At 45.3% G+C, this 14,085-nt stretch overlaps 1 protein-coding gene across 5 annotated transcripts in view; it reads left to right on the forward strand.

Annotated features, from left to right (window-relative positions):
* GRAMD1B (GRAM domain containing 1B) overlaps positions 1–14,085 on the forward strand; it is a 209,355-nt gene that overhangs the window by 91,826 nt on the left and 103,444 nt on the right. The window lies entirely within an intron of this gene.

The following is a 14,085-nucleotide window of genomic DNA, read 5'->3' on the forward strand; positions in this document are numbered from 1 at the left end:
AAAACTTTGCCCCTCCCTGCAGCACATCTGACATCAATTACAGGTGGAGCTGTGCAGGCAAGGCTGTTTTTGTTTCTTGAGAATTGGGACAGAGAGGACCTGCCCACATCTAGATAGCCGCACGGAGCCAGGAAGCTGGTGAGGACCGAATCAAAGGCACTCCAGCAGGGATCAGAGGAGGAACGGAAGCAACGAGAGGCTGAATGTAAATATTCAAGCAAGGTTTTCAGCCACTGGCAGTTGAAATGGCGTTTCAGGCATGACAGCAAAGTGGAGGTTATTTTGGGAAGTGGTTGAGCTTGCAAAGTCCAGTGACATCTTCCTTCTCCTGCTCGTCCTCGATGCAAGGAGCCCAACATGATGTTGCGGTCCGAGTTGACTTGTTAGAAACGCGGCACAGCACAGAGAACAGACAAATACCTGCTTGCTCCAAGCTTTGAATCTACGCACTCCTTTTTTGGACCAGCCTCTTTGGGCTGGACTCTGGACCCACTCCTCCATCGGGACTAGAAGCTTTGCTGGGCTGTTGGCTCCAGTTCTTCTATGGGCTGCAGGCATCTGAGTTGGCTGTTGCACCGCAAAGCACAGCCATGGTCCAGAACATGCATCCCAAGGAGGTCGCCTCCAGTATAGCTGTGAGGCAGGCCTGCCATTTCCGTATAACTTTCCTGAGGAAAAAGCTCTCCTTCCTCAGAGTCATGTAAGTATCTGGGGATGGGGGTGGGAGGCGGGGGTGAGAGATGGGGTTGTGTTTATATGTGCGTGTACCTTTGTTCACCTGCATGCCTGCATGGGCAGTGTGTGGCTGTGTGAGTGTGAGCACCTGAAAAGAGCCCTGCTGGATCAGACTGAAGGTCCTTCTCTACCAGTTGCCTCTAGGAAGCCCATCTAATCATAGGATCATATGGAAGGGATCCTGAGGGTCATCTCGTCCAACCCCCTGCAGTGTAGGCCACAAAACAAGTGTCTTTCCTGTTGCAACTCCCCAACATCTGGTATTTGGAGGTGCCCTGCTTTTTAGCGTGGAGGCTCCATGTAGCAAATAGCTGTTGATCAGCCTCTTCACCACAAATTTAGCACTTTTGAAAAAGCCATCTAAGCTAGTAGTCCTCAGCACCATCCTGTGGCAGTCAATTCCGTAAATTGTGCATCTGGGTTCAATGTCCCAGGGGGTCAAAACGAAGGAGCAGCCAGTGGAACCCAGCTGCAACAAAACATTGTAGTGTGGAATATACCACCAAGCTTTATCGGTCCTTGTTGGGCCCTTTTTTTGGGGGGGGGGGTTGCTTCCTTCATTTCCCACACCCATTAAGATTTGCTTTTTTCACTTCTGCAAAATTTGGGGCCTCAAAACCCTGTTGATACTCCCTCTTCTCCATGTGACTGGTGCCATTTGGCTTCATAATGATCAGCCGTCAGAGAAGGAATGAGTTTTCTATTAGTATAAGATGATAATTCCTCTTAAATGGAAAATGCTAGGCTAGAACTCAGCAGTCTAGCTTGTTGTCCCAGTTCAAGCATATTTGTGTGATCTTTTTCAGGGCCCGTACTATATGCAAAATAGAAATAAGTACCTTCTCTTACACGATAGCAGGGGCGCCAATAAAGCAAGGACCCATGGCAGGTTTTCCAGGTAGACCAGAAGCAGGAATGAGATGAAAAACCAATATGTTGTTGTGGAGCATAAGTGTTTGCAGACCCACTCACAGAGCAAGGCTCCTGGGATTTAAAATTGGCCACAGCCTTACTGATTCCAGATTTGCAAATAGATGGTGTGATTATCATGTAGATGCTGCTGAAATCGTTGTGCTTGGTTTCACATGCATACATCTCCCCCAAGTAACTTTGCTCCACCAAGCCAGAAATTGAGATTAGGGAGAAATATATGCATGGAAAAGTGGAGAAATAGAGAGAATGGAGGATGAGGAAAACTTGATTTGTACGGTAGGAAAAGTATAAGGTGCTAGAAGTGAATGAAAGGTGATGGGGAGTTGATCAGTGTATGTCACAAAAAGGGAGAAAATGCTGATCTTGAAGGTGGGTAGCTTAAAAAGAATTTTTACTCTCTCTTTTTAAAGAAAGAATATTTGTAGTATCAGCTTAATAGTCCCCCGTGATTTACGTGAACCACTCAGTGGCACAGCTCACTTGCTTTTCATCCAGTCTATTTTAAGTCGGTGGACACTTTACAAATAGTGCAGGATCTAAGTATGCCTTGACTCCCCAGTTCCTGTTTACTTGCAGGAAGATAAGCACTTGTGCTTCATTTTGTAGATATTGTTGGATAAGGTTTTCCTACTCAGGTATCTCCTCCATATATATCTTGTTTGATTTTATTTATATGCTGCCTTTCATTCCCCCCCAAACCAAGATGCTCAAGGTGACTCAAGAAGCGTAAACAAATCAATGTAAATATAAAATAATACAAATGCAAGCGATACAAATGATTAGAATTCAAAGCAAAATCATAATATTTCAAAAGTATTAAAAACCAAATGCATTCCTGTTCCTGCCAAGAAAGCAAAGAGCATTCCCTGCAAAAATGTTTAGAGAGGGCAAAAGTAAATAACTGAGCTGCCGCTCAGCGGAAGAGCTTTTTTTAATGTGGAAAAAAGTAACATATGAAATGATCCTGTCTTTCATTGCTTGAAAGCGCTCCTCCTCTTCTGTATTCATACATGCATTCAATGTCTTAACTCAGAGGTTTTAAACCAGTGTGCCATGGCACACTGGGGTGCCTTGAATGATAGGGGTGCCACGGGCAACACTGGCCTCTGTCCCTCTTTCCTTCCCTCCCTCTTCTGATGCCCTCTTGCATCTCTGCCTCCCAAAGTCCTGCACAGCTGTTTGTTGCAGCAGCCCTGACTACAAGCTCCCCAAATGAATGGTGCCTCTGGGGCTAGCCAGGGGGTTCTTCCCTGGCCCCTGTGGGGCAGTGTGAGAAGGCCCCTCTATTTTGGGCTGGGGGTGCAGCTCATAGACCGGGGTGGCAGCAGCGGCTGCCCAGAATACTCCCAAGGAGAGAGGAGAGGAGAGGAGGCTGAGGGAACACTCCACAAGGGAGGGTGTTAAAAAATGGGCGAGAGGCTGCCAGCTCTGCAGGCAAGGGGTGACATCACTGGGCTCCTAAACCCCACAGGGGCGCCACAGAAAGAAAGTGGAGCTGTGGACTTTTAAAAAGTTGAAAACCTCTGTCCTAACTCCTTGGGTTGCTAATGCAATTCTTTCTGCAAATGGGGACATTATCCAGCACTGACATATCTAAAAGACAAGTACAGCGGGTGTTGAGTCACTCAGAAGTGGAATGTGGGCTGCAGATTATTTTTCTTCTCATATCTGAAAATGTTAGAATTCACCTTATTAGCTCCATATCTTGTTCTGTGGTGATCCTTACGTCTTCCTTCCTTTGAGGCTGAGTGATGTGGCAGCATTCGTCCTGCTCATGAAGGCCACATTCACGCCATCCATTTAAAGCACTATGGTGCCAGTTTAAACCGTCATAGCTTTTCCCAAAGGATTCTGGGAGCTGTAGTTTGTTAAGGGTGCTGAGAGTTGTTAGGAGGCCTTTCTCTTTCCCTCCCATAGCTACAATTCTCAGAGTGGTTTAATGGTCAGTGCCTCTTCCCAGGAAACTCTAGGAATTATAGCTCTGTGAGGGAAACAGTGGTCTCCAAACAACTCTCAGCATGCTGAACAAGCAACAGCTCCCAGGATTCTTTGGAGGAAGCCCTGACGGTTTAAAGGGGTATCATAGAGCTTTAAAGGTGTAGAGTGAGTGTGGGCACTTTCTAACACTTGAGTGAAGGAGTCACAGGGCCACCGTCGCTTACTTGGACTCTTACAGGTCAATAAATCAGGATTTGCTTGTGTGGACTGCGGACAGTATCCAACTTGAGGCCAAGAAAGAGTTCGATGCTAATGTTAGGACTGTGGGTGGGGGTCATAGGTTTGAATTTTTTAGGTTATTGGCTGTAGGGATCAGAATTGTGTGAGCAAAGCCTGAAGCCCATGTTGTGTCCACCTCCCGAGGAGCAACTTTTCCCAAAGTCCTTGTTTTGCTGTCCTCAGCACACCTGGTACAGTTGTGAGATCATCTGCTCCTTGTTCTTCTGACGCCAGCATTGTTCCTCCTCCAAGGCAGCAGAGGTGGGATGTTAATTATAGTAGGAAGCCTCAGAAGCCTGTTGCAGACATCGTGGAAGAATGCAGGGTTTCTGACAAGAGGTCAGAAAAAGATGAATGCCTCCTTTTCTCTTCCTAGCTCTGAGCGTTCTACACCTGGCATCCCATCCTCAATAGCCACCTGATAGCCCTTGAAAATCTCTCCAACCCAAGAGAAAAGGACTATTGTCCTAGCATCATGAAGAAGAAAGGCTGCACCTATCTCTGGAACTTTGGCCTCCCAAAGAATTAGGCCATGCCACCTCTGTATTATCTCATCACAAATTATCCCATATCCCTGCTTGCCTTTCTTCTTCTTCCTCCTCCTCCTCCTCTTCTTCTTCTTCTTCTTCTTCTTCTTCTTCTTCTTCTTCTTCTTCTTCTTCTTCTTCCCTACCCTTACACCAGACCTGGTGACAGAAGATAGAAGCATAAGGGCAGTATGAGAAGAGCCTACTGGATCAGGCTGGTGGTCTGTCTAGTCCAGCATCCTGTTCTCAAATGGCCAACCAGATGTCACTGGAGAAACCACAAGCAGAACCCAAACATTAGAACAACTCCTGTTATTCCAGCAACTGGTATTGCTGCCTCCAACCACGGAAGCAGATTGTGGTTAGTAACCATTGATAGCCTTGAAATGAATTTGTCTAATTTGCATTTAAAGCCATCCAAGTTGGTGGTCATCACTGCTTCCTGTGGTTTAACTATGCACTGCATGAATAAGTCCTTTCTTTTTTCTGTCCTGAATCTCCCTACAAGTGGCAATGGTGATCCTTAGTGTTATAAGAGAGGGAGAAAAACATTTCCTTGTCCATTTACCCTATGCGATGCATAATCTCCACACTTCTGTCATGTCTCCTCTTAGCTTTTCTACAGCTTCTCTTTCTCTGTTTTTAAATTTGCTCCATATTACTTGTTGTTTTCTTGTATTATTTTGTTGTGATGTGCCCTAAGCATCATTTTCTTTTCATGAGTGGTGGTGCAGGCTATATAAATGAAATTAATACTGTTCCCATCTCTGGGTCTGATAAGTGGGAATGTGATTAAGTGGAATGTGATTAAACATCTCATCAAAGAACAGGCACGGACTGGGCCTTTGCTGCTGTTACCTGCAGATTTGTCTTCCTAAGTAGAGTTCCTGATGGCTCATCAACAATTTGCCATGCTGACTGGGGCTGATGGGAGTTGGACTGAATCAACATCTGGGGAACCATGGCTTTGGCACCCCTGCTTTGTTAATTATCTTATTCAGGATCCTCCTCCCTTGCAGGACACTTCTGACTGTAGGAGGGCTGATGTAGTTCAGTCAGGAAGGAAAACTGGTCCTAAAAGTTAAACTAAAAGCATAAGAAGAGTCTGCTGGGTCAAGTCAATGGCCCATCTAGTGCAGCAACCTGGTTTCACAGTGGCCACCCAGATGCCTGTTGGACCTGAGTGGGACCTGAGCACAAAAGCATTATCACCTCCTGTGGTTTCCAGCAACTAATGTTCAGAAGCCTTGCTGCCTCGAACTGTGGGGGCAGAGTAGTCATCAACAGCCCTCTCCTCCATTAATTAGTCTAATATTCTTTTAAAGCCATTTAGCTTGGTGGACATCACTGCTCCCTGCTGGAGCAAGTTCCATAGTTTAACTGCTAACGTCAAGTATCAAAATCTGTTCTAAACTCATTACATGGCCTTGAGCAATCCACTGCCATCCCCCGTTCTCCCTCAAATGATAAGTGATTGACAGAATTTGTTAGGGCAAGCGCAACAGAGGATGTAAAGCAGGTTATGAAAGGAGAAGGCATTTCTTTTTGAAAACGTTAAAGGCAAAGAGTGGGAGAATTTCTCTTCCTTGAGGGGGGACGACCCCTAATAGGCTCCCTAGCATAGCTGTCACATTTTTAAGGTGTACCAGTGAAACGTACGCCCCATTGAATGCCAGAATGTAATGAGTGTATGTCTTCATCCATGAGTGCACATGCCAGAAGGTCCTATAGATGTTGTTGGAGGAAGGGATTAGCACTGCCATTTTTCAACTTTCCGTGATGAACACGTCGTGAATCCTTTTGGAAGCCCTTTGAGAAGGGCAGAGATTCAAGCCTCTGCCTGCTTGTTCAGAGGCATGTAACAGACCATTGTGTCATTTCAGTCCACCTGTTGATTTTACCTAACCACCACTTCCTTGAATAACTTAGTGAATTTTCGGAATGTTAAGGTCTTGCCATGGGAAAGAGAAGTTGTGAAACTCGATGGGATTTAGGCCACATTCGTACCATACATCAAAAGCACTATGCTACCACTTTAAACAGTCATGGGTTCCCCCAAAGAATTCTGGGAGCTGTCGTTTGGAGACCCCCTCCCCCCACCTACAGTTCCCAAAGTGATTTAACAGCCAATCCCTCTCTATGGGGAGCTCTGAGAATTGTAGCTCTGGGAGGGGAACAGGGGTCTCTTAACAACTCTCAGTACTCTTAACAAACTACAGTTCCCAGAATTCTTTGTGGAATGCCATGATTAGTTAAAATGGCATAATAGTGCTTTGAATGGATTGTATGAATGTGGCCTTAGTTAATTGCACCCCTTCTGACATTAAAGGAGTGTGTGGGTGGGGGAGCAAGAGAAAGAGTTTCTGATTATTTTATTGGCAGCATTTATGTGGCATATCCTCAGCTGCTAGGGTCCCTTGAAAAGTCTCTGAACCCCTGAAAAAAGGGTCAGTCAGGAAGGCAAAACTGTGGTTTACATATATTCTGAATATGCCCTTTGCAAAAGGAACGAGTGATGTATTCGGGTGCGCATCCCAGCCAATGAACACTTGCTGTCTCTCCTCTCCAGTTATAAATGTGGTCATCATTTTGCCACTCACCGCCATGTCTGCCTTCTTATCTGTTTATTTTTATTTAACATTATTCATATACTGTTGAATCAGCAAAAACCTCCAAGTGGTTGACAATAAAAGGCAATAAGACAATAAAAGACATACACAGGAAAATACCAATGAAACCAAACCTTAAGAACAACTAGACATAGAATTTATGAAAACATAGTTTGAAATGAGCAGTTCAAAAAGCAGATGCGCAGAATAAAAATGGTTAGGGGACCACCATGCTCCTTTTCTGGGAGTTTATCTCCATTTGCCGTGATTCAGTTGCGGATGCCAGAAAAGGGTGTAATAATGGAGAGATGATGTCCCTTCCAATGCCCCAGTGCATGCTGGGAGTAGCATGGAGAACTAAAAATAAAATAGAATTATAGGGCGAGTTCACATATGCAGTTGACCACACAGTAATTCTCCTCAGCTGCAGCTGCAATAGGCAAGAAACCCACACACAAAGTGGGCACGAAGACACTGAAATTGGGGGAGGTAAATGTGTAAACAAGTTTTGGGAAGAGGTGAGGAAGGATTTTTTTAAAAAATAATAATAATAGGTGTACTGGTGACTTTAGATCCCAAATTTTGTATTTTATCAGTTTTTGATGGGTTGAATATGGACTGAATATCTAAGCCACTTGCAATTATATTATTTACAGCTGCTTCTTTGACCATATCATACTAGAAGGACTAGACTAGAAGGAGTCATTTTTTCTTCTTTTAATATTAGGTTTAATGACGTGATATCTGTTCTGAAAAACAGTAATAACTGTTCAACACCAGCCTTTGACACAAGCTTTTGTAAATAAAAGTAGGGAATGGGTGAGGTTGCTTTAAGCCATCACAGCTGTATTCCCAGGTAGCTATTTTCTAGCACATTGAATTGGGCAGTTTATAAAAACGGTTTCAAAACTTTTTGCATTTTCTTTAAGCAGCAAATTCCTCTGCGCAGCTTTCCTCCCTAGGAAACGTATTAAACCTCCTTTCGAGATACCTTGCTGAGTAATGACTGGGAGGGACATCTCTTGAACACAGGAGCCTACCCCATAGTACTGTCCTGGGCAGTGGGGTGGGGGAAATAGCCAACTTTGTGCTGATTGGCTGATTGGAGTGGAAGAGAAGCCCGTCTCCTGAATGAGTCAGCAAGCAGGAGGTGATGAGTGAGCAGCAAAAGAGGCACCTGGCTGGTCTGTGACATGTCTCATCACCCGACACTTATGCTGGAGGGGAAAAGAAAAATCCCAGGAATGGCACAGGAATTGATGGCCGAAGCAGGGGGCTCTGAATAACGCCCCCCCCCATGGACCAATAGCCTTCCGGCTGCTCTTTCCACCCTCTCTAAAACTTTGACCAGAGCGTTCATCTCATCTCCCCAGCATCCTCATTCCTGCTTTAAAGGAAACCCTTCTGGATTAGCCTTCCTGATGGTCAAGATGGTCCTTAGCTTTGGTCCCTGGATGCCTGGAAGGAGGTGATGAGAGAGGCAGGAAAGCACTTTAGATGAGAGCGGCATGCATCGTTCAGGGATTGGGGAGGGGGAGTCAGCTGGAAGAAACTCTTAATGTCGTTTAATCCCGGTCATGAGAATTTGATTCTGATTATTATTAACTCCCAAATCCTTTTGGGCCTGGTCCAGAATTCTTCCTTAATCTCGCCGGCTTTCTGTTTTTTCCATTTGCATCTTATCCTTTGGTAGCGTGCGCAACAGCAGCAGCAGCAGCAGCAGCAGCAGCAAGTTCGCTGGAGAAACCTGGAGGCAGCTGTGCCTTTAAAATTGGTCCTCCCATGAGAAAGGAAATGAATGAGGAGGGGAAGAAGGCCGTCTCCTTTCCCGTACAGACGTCTCCTCCTGGAGCTTTTTCACTTGTCTCATGGTGTAGGGCAGAAGTCCAGTGCCTTATTTCAAACGCAAAGTGGCTCTGTTTGCTTTTTGAGGCAAGAAAACCAACCCGCAATTTATGATTCAGCACAGCAGTGACTTTGCATCGGTAATAGGAGCTGAGGTGCCCTCTCTGGGCATCTCAGAAGTGTGGTGTAGGGAGAGAGGGAGGGAGGGAGGGAGAGAGGCTGATCCTCAATTTTCTCTTTATTGTGGATTTGACAACCTTTCCCCCCTCCCTCTCCCCCCTCCCCTTCTTCAGAAAAGGGAGGTTCCTTCCCATTGCTGTTTATGTCTAAAGGCGAGTCAGGTTTCTGCAGGGGTTGTTTTGTTTTGTTTTGTTTAGGCAGCCTGGACCATATTCTTACAGATTTCTGCAACTGACATTGCCTGCCTGAGTTTCATCATAAGCTGTGTGCGCTACTTCTGCTGCCTTCTTCTTTTTCGCTACACTCGCTTCCTGGTCCCTTTGGAAGTCTGTTTCTGTGAGTTCTGGGGGTAATAAGATGGCAGCATGTGTAACCCCAACACACCATGCACCATAACAAGGTCAGCCTTTCCAAACACTACTAATCAGCTCCCTCCTTCCTCTGCCACCTCCCATTTCTTTCCAACTGCTGGCTGTATCCTCCCTGCTTGCTGATGACTTTGCCCTGTAAGCCTCTATGGACTTCTTGCTGTTCTTGCACCCCTCCTCTTTCTCTCCTCTGGTCTAAATCCTTCTGCTGTAACCCTTTGCTGCTGCATCACCCCTCCCTCCCACCCATATACTACCTATATCGTCTGCTTTTTATTGCTCCTTTGGATGAATCGAGGGTCATCAGAGATCTCTGTGTTTTTAAAAGTGCATGCTCCATCTTCTTTGAAAGCGATGCCCAGGCTGAGATGCCCTAAGAAAAGGGGTGACCCAAATATGTGGAATCTAGGTCTGCTTGTGTGTCCTGGATGCTGGTATAGGTTCTTTAGCTCTCCCAGGAGTTGCCTTTTAGCCCTGACCTGGCTGGCTATTTTTACACATACATACAGGGAGGTGAGAGAAAGCATGCCTTGCATTTACCTTATGTCTTTGCTGACCCAGTACAGTGGTCAGTCCAGTGAGGGGTGAGTCAGGGGCATCACTTAGGAGGGTGAAGGGGGGATAATTTGTATCGCTTGCTCAGATCAGCACTTATGGGAAATTAGTGTTCACACAGTTTTGGTCAATTGGCTGATCAAGTATTGTCATGTATAACTGCAGATTATTTAAAAGCACCTGGCTTTTATAATTATTATCAGAAAACAAAGATACTTTAATCTTCAACAGGTGTGATACCTAAATATAACAACAGATTTGTTAATAGTGTGAATAATGAAATTAACTTTAGGGGAAAAAACTTGTAATGAATTGCTGAGTTGTAGTCAAGTAACCTTTACTCAGAACGGACCCACTTAAATTAATAGCCACGGCTAACAGGCCTGTTCATTTCAATGAGCCTACTCCGAATAAAGGTAAGTTGACTACACCCCATCAGAACTTCAACAGAATTTGTTATTGTTTCTATAAATGAGAACAATTCACTGAGTGTGTCTTCCCCCCTGGTTTTTATTCTATGACATCAAAGTCAACCTTCAGCTGCAAGTGAGAAAACTAAAAATAAATTAAAAACAAAACAAGTAGTTAATGGCAACAATTAACAAATAAAGTTTGAATGGCAGCTGTCAAGAAGCCAATTGTTCAAGCAATACCAACTTTGCAGAGGAAACTCTGAGGTCACAGGGAGGAAGGTATTCCTTGCTTCCCGTAGCAAGCAAGGTGGAGTCATAGACAGTGTCAGGTTGTGAGCTTCATCACTGATAACTGCTTGAAATCCTGTTCTTCTCTGAAGATGTCTACATTAGCAGCAGCTGGTCCATGGGGGAATCTTTGCTATGTTGGTGTCTTTGCTCCTGACTGCAGGGCAGGCAACCTTTCTTTGCTCATGTCAAATGGCACCATGGTGTAGTTTTAAAAAGGATTAAACTGGCAACAATACCAGTTGACATTCTTGGCTTTGTAAATTATTTGACCACAATCAAGGAGTAGGTGGTCATCTGACAGTATTTGACTGGTTACCTGACTGGTGTGCCATACATTTGAGACCTTTAAAGCAGGCATAGGCAAACTCCGGCCCTCCAGATGTTTTGGACTATAATTCCCATCATCCCTGACCACTGGTCCTGTTAGCTAGAGATGATGGGAATTGTAGTCCCAAACATCTGGAGGGCCGGAGTTTGCCTATGTCTGCTTTAAAGGAAAAGAGTTGGAAATTGAAGTCTTTTTGCCTACAGGAGTAAGTAGGTTTGTCAAAACTTAGATGAGGGAAGGCAGACATGGCCCATATCCAAAACACAAAAAAGGTGATCCAATACAATATGGGGGGAAACACAAAATGTGAATATATGCAGATCTGTCAAATGGTCAGTAATATAATATTCAGGATTATTTGCAATGAAGTCCAGTAAGAAGGCAAAGCTATTATCCTTCTGGAGTGCATACCGTCCTTGATTTGCTATTCTGATTCCTGGAACTACAGCTCCCATCATGCACTGCTGATGAAAGCATCATGTAATTTCTCAGCTGCAGCAGCACCACACAGAATCCTCCTTTCTTACCAGACATCTCCCATCTCAAAGATGCTGTGGTTGCAAGTGTGTTCTTGTAGCCACAGAAATTCTAGGACTGCAATACACTGATTTCAGAGAACAGCACTTTTATCCTCTAGGCATTCCTCCACTTCCAGCAATTTATGAAACATGCCTTCCTGTCTTTTACCCATATTGGTCCCTTTTAAGGCTCTTTTTACTTTGCCTTATCAATGCTGTTTTCTTCTTCTCGTTATCTCCCTCCCATTTCAAGCCTCTCAGTTCTTTTCTTTTCTTTCTTTCTCTAGCTATCAAATTGTTTTGCGTTGCAAAGCATCTTAGCCTGTTCTTGTTTTCCACAGATTATTAGGCTTCATTCACACAGCACTTCATTCTGTTTCCCCTGATGTTTCACTGCCTGTTGATTTCTGCATTACACTTGAGCTTTCACACAATGCAAAAAAACAGCTCCTGGAAATCTAATGGAAGTTTAGCACTCATTTTTTGTGTTAATTGGTTCCAGAAATAATGTGATTGCAGCACCATCAACCTGGAAAATCACAGGAGTAAACGTACAAAATTTGGGGTGATACACTGGCATATGGTTCTTTCCTGCAATTTCCATGAGGGAATGATTTGGGGGGGGGGACACAGAAGCAGGCATGTGTGAAAAATGTGGGGGAGTAGCAACCTCCATTGATGGGGGGTGATGTGCTATACCACGCCCACTGAAATTTAGCATGACATGTTGATGTCAGAAAGTCGCAGTGCCATAATGCAACAGGTCTCGAAGCATGAGAGGAACATTAGAAAATTGGACAGAAGCACTAGCATCATTGTCAGGAAAACTAACACAGTATTCCCCAAGTCTAAATGCACTCTTAAGTATTTTTGCAGACTTCTGCTGTGACTGAATAGGCAGGACTCATCCCTATGGTGTATGGCAGTGGTCTTCGCAACTGCACATAGAAAGACCATGGTGTAGTGGTTAGAGCGTTGGGACTAGGATCCCTACTTACCAAGGAAGCTCATTGGGTGGCCTTGGGCCAGTGACAAGGTGGTGGTTGTTGTGGAGATTCATTGAGGAGGGGGAGAGAACCATGTTTGCCATCTTGAGTGCCTTGCAGACAAAGATGGGAAATAAATGCAATAATAAAGCAGATTGGAGGTGGTACTTCATCTAGTTAAAGGCACCTTTTGTGAGTGTAGGATTTGGGGTATCTGCCTGCTGATGATTACACCACCAATGTACTGGTACTATAGCGAAAAGTCAGGTCGCTGCCCGAAAGCGCTTACAATCTAGACAATGTGAGACACTAAGAGGGAGGTGAAGAGAGAAACCAATTTGGTTACAGGTGTGCAGCTTTTGTTGTCATTGGTGAGGGGGACTAATGAGGTTTCCTGGAAGAGATGTGAAGAGGGATTTAAGGGAGGGAGAGACAGAGATGCTAGAACCTTTATGCAGTGTGTGTGTGTGTGTGTGTGTGAGAGAGAGAGAGAGAGAGAGAGAGAGAGAGAGAGAGAGAGCGTGGCGGGGAGAGAGAGAGTACATCAGCATCTTCCAGCAGTGGCTCCTTCAGTGATCAGACACCCCCCCCCTGCCATCTCCCCCTCTAGGCACTGTCCATTCTTTGGGTCTGTGCTTACCCTTCCGGTCAGTCAAACTCATCCATTCCCGCAGCTGGCGGGTATCAGAGAAACCCACATTGATTCGCTGTAGTAAAGTAGGGCAGGAAGGAGAATCACGGTCCCCATGAATGGGAGAGGAGCTCTGTCCCTGCTGGACAGGAATCCTCGAATGATGAATGAGGCTGTGTGAAGTCATCTTTGCTCGTCCAATCGTCAGGCCTGATGGACTGCGAAAGGCAGGGCCTCCGCTGCAGATGCAGAAGCCTCTCAATACTCTGAATTGGCACACTTTCCCCTTAGAATGATGACTTGATGTTTTCAAGGCCAGGGCAAACTGGGTGAGGCGAGACTCCCAGGGAAGGACCAGTCTTTTTCCAAGTGGGCTTTTTTTTTTCTTAAGGGAGGTGGGTGGTGGTGAGGTGAGTGTATTTTGTTTTATTTCCTCCCCCTGAGAGTGTGGTATGATCAAAACCTCACCTCCTTCCTCCTTGCACTGGATCCTTTTGTTAAGAGCATCTCTGAACATGCACCCACAGCCGAGTCCTTTGCACCTTTCTGGCTTTCCTGGCACTCCTCCCTTTTGTCCCCTGTCCCACTCCCTTGTTACCTGCCTCTCCCCAGAACCTTCCTTTCACATGCCTCCTGGTTACTCTCCTATCCCGCTCTCTTCTCCACATCCCTCCCCGCTTTTCTGAAGTTCATAGCTGAGGAACGCTTGGCCTTTATATTCCTTTCCTTTGCAATGAAAGGCAAAAACAGGTCATATGCCCACTCCTCAGAGTGGACAGGGCATGTGGAGGGGAAAGGAGGGTGCCTCTGTTCTTCCGACAACAGGCCAAACCTTTTCTTCCTACAAGGGAAGCTCTGAGAAATTGCTCAAACAGCTTCTCTGACTCCAGCTGGCCATCTCTGTCGACAGCGTACCACAGGAGCTTATGTGTCCCCTGTGTGATTCCTG

This window comes from Podarcis liolepis (assembly GCF_965112155.1).
Source record: "Podarcis liolepis genome assembly, chromosome: 16".
Lineage (NCBI taxonomy): Eukaryota > Metazoa > Chordata > Lepidosauria > Squamata > Lacertidae > Podarcis > Podarcis liolepis.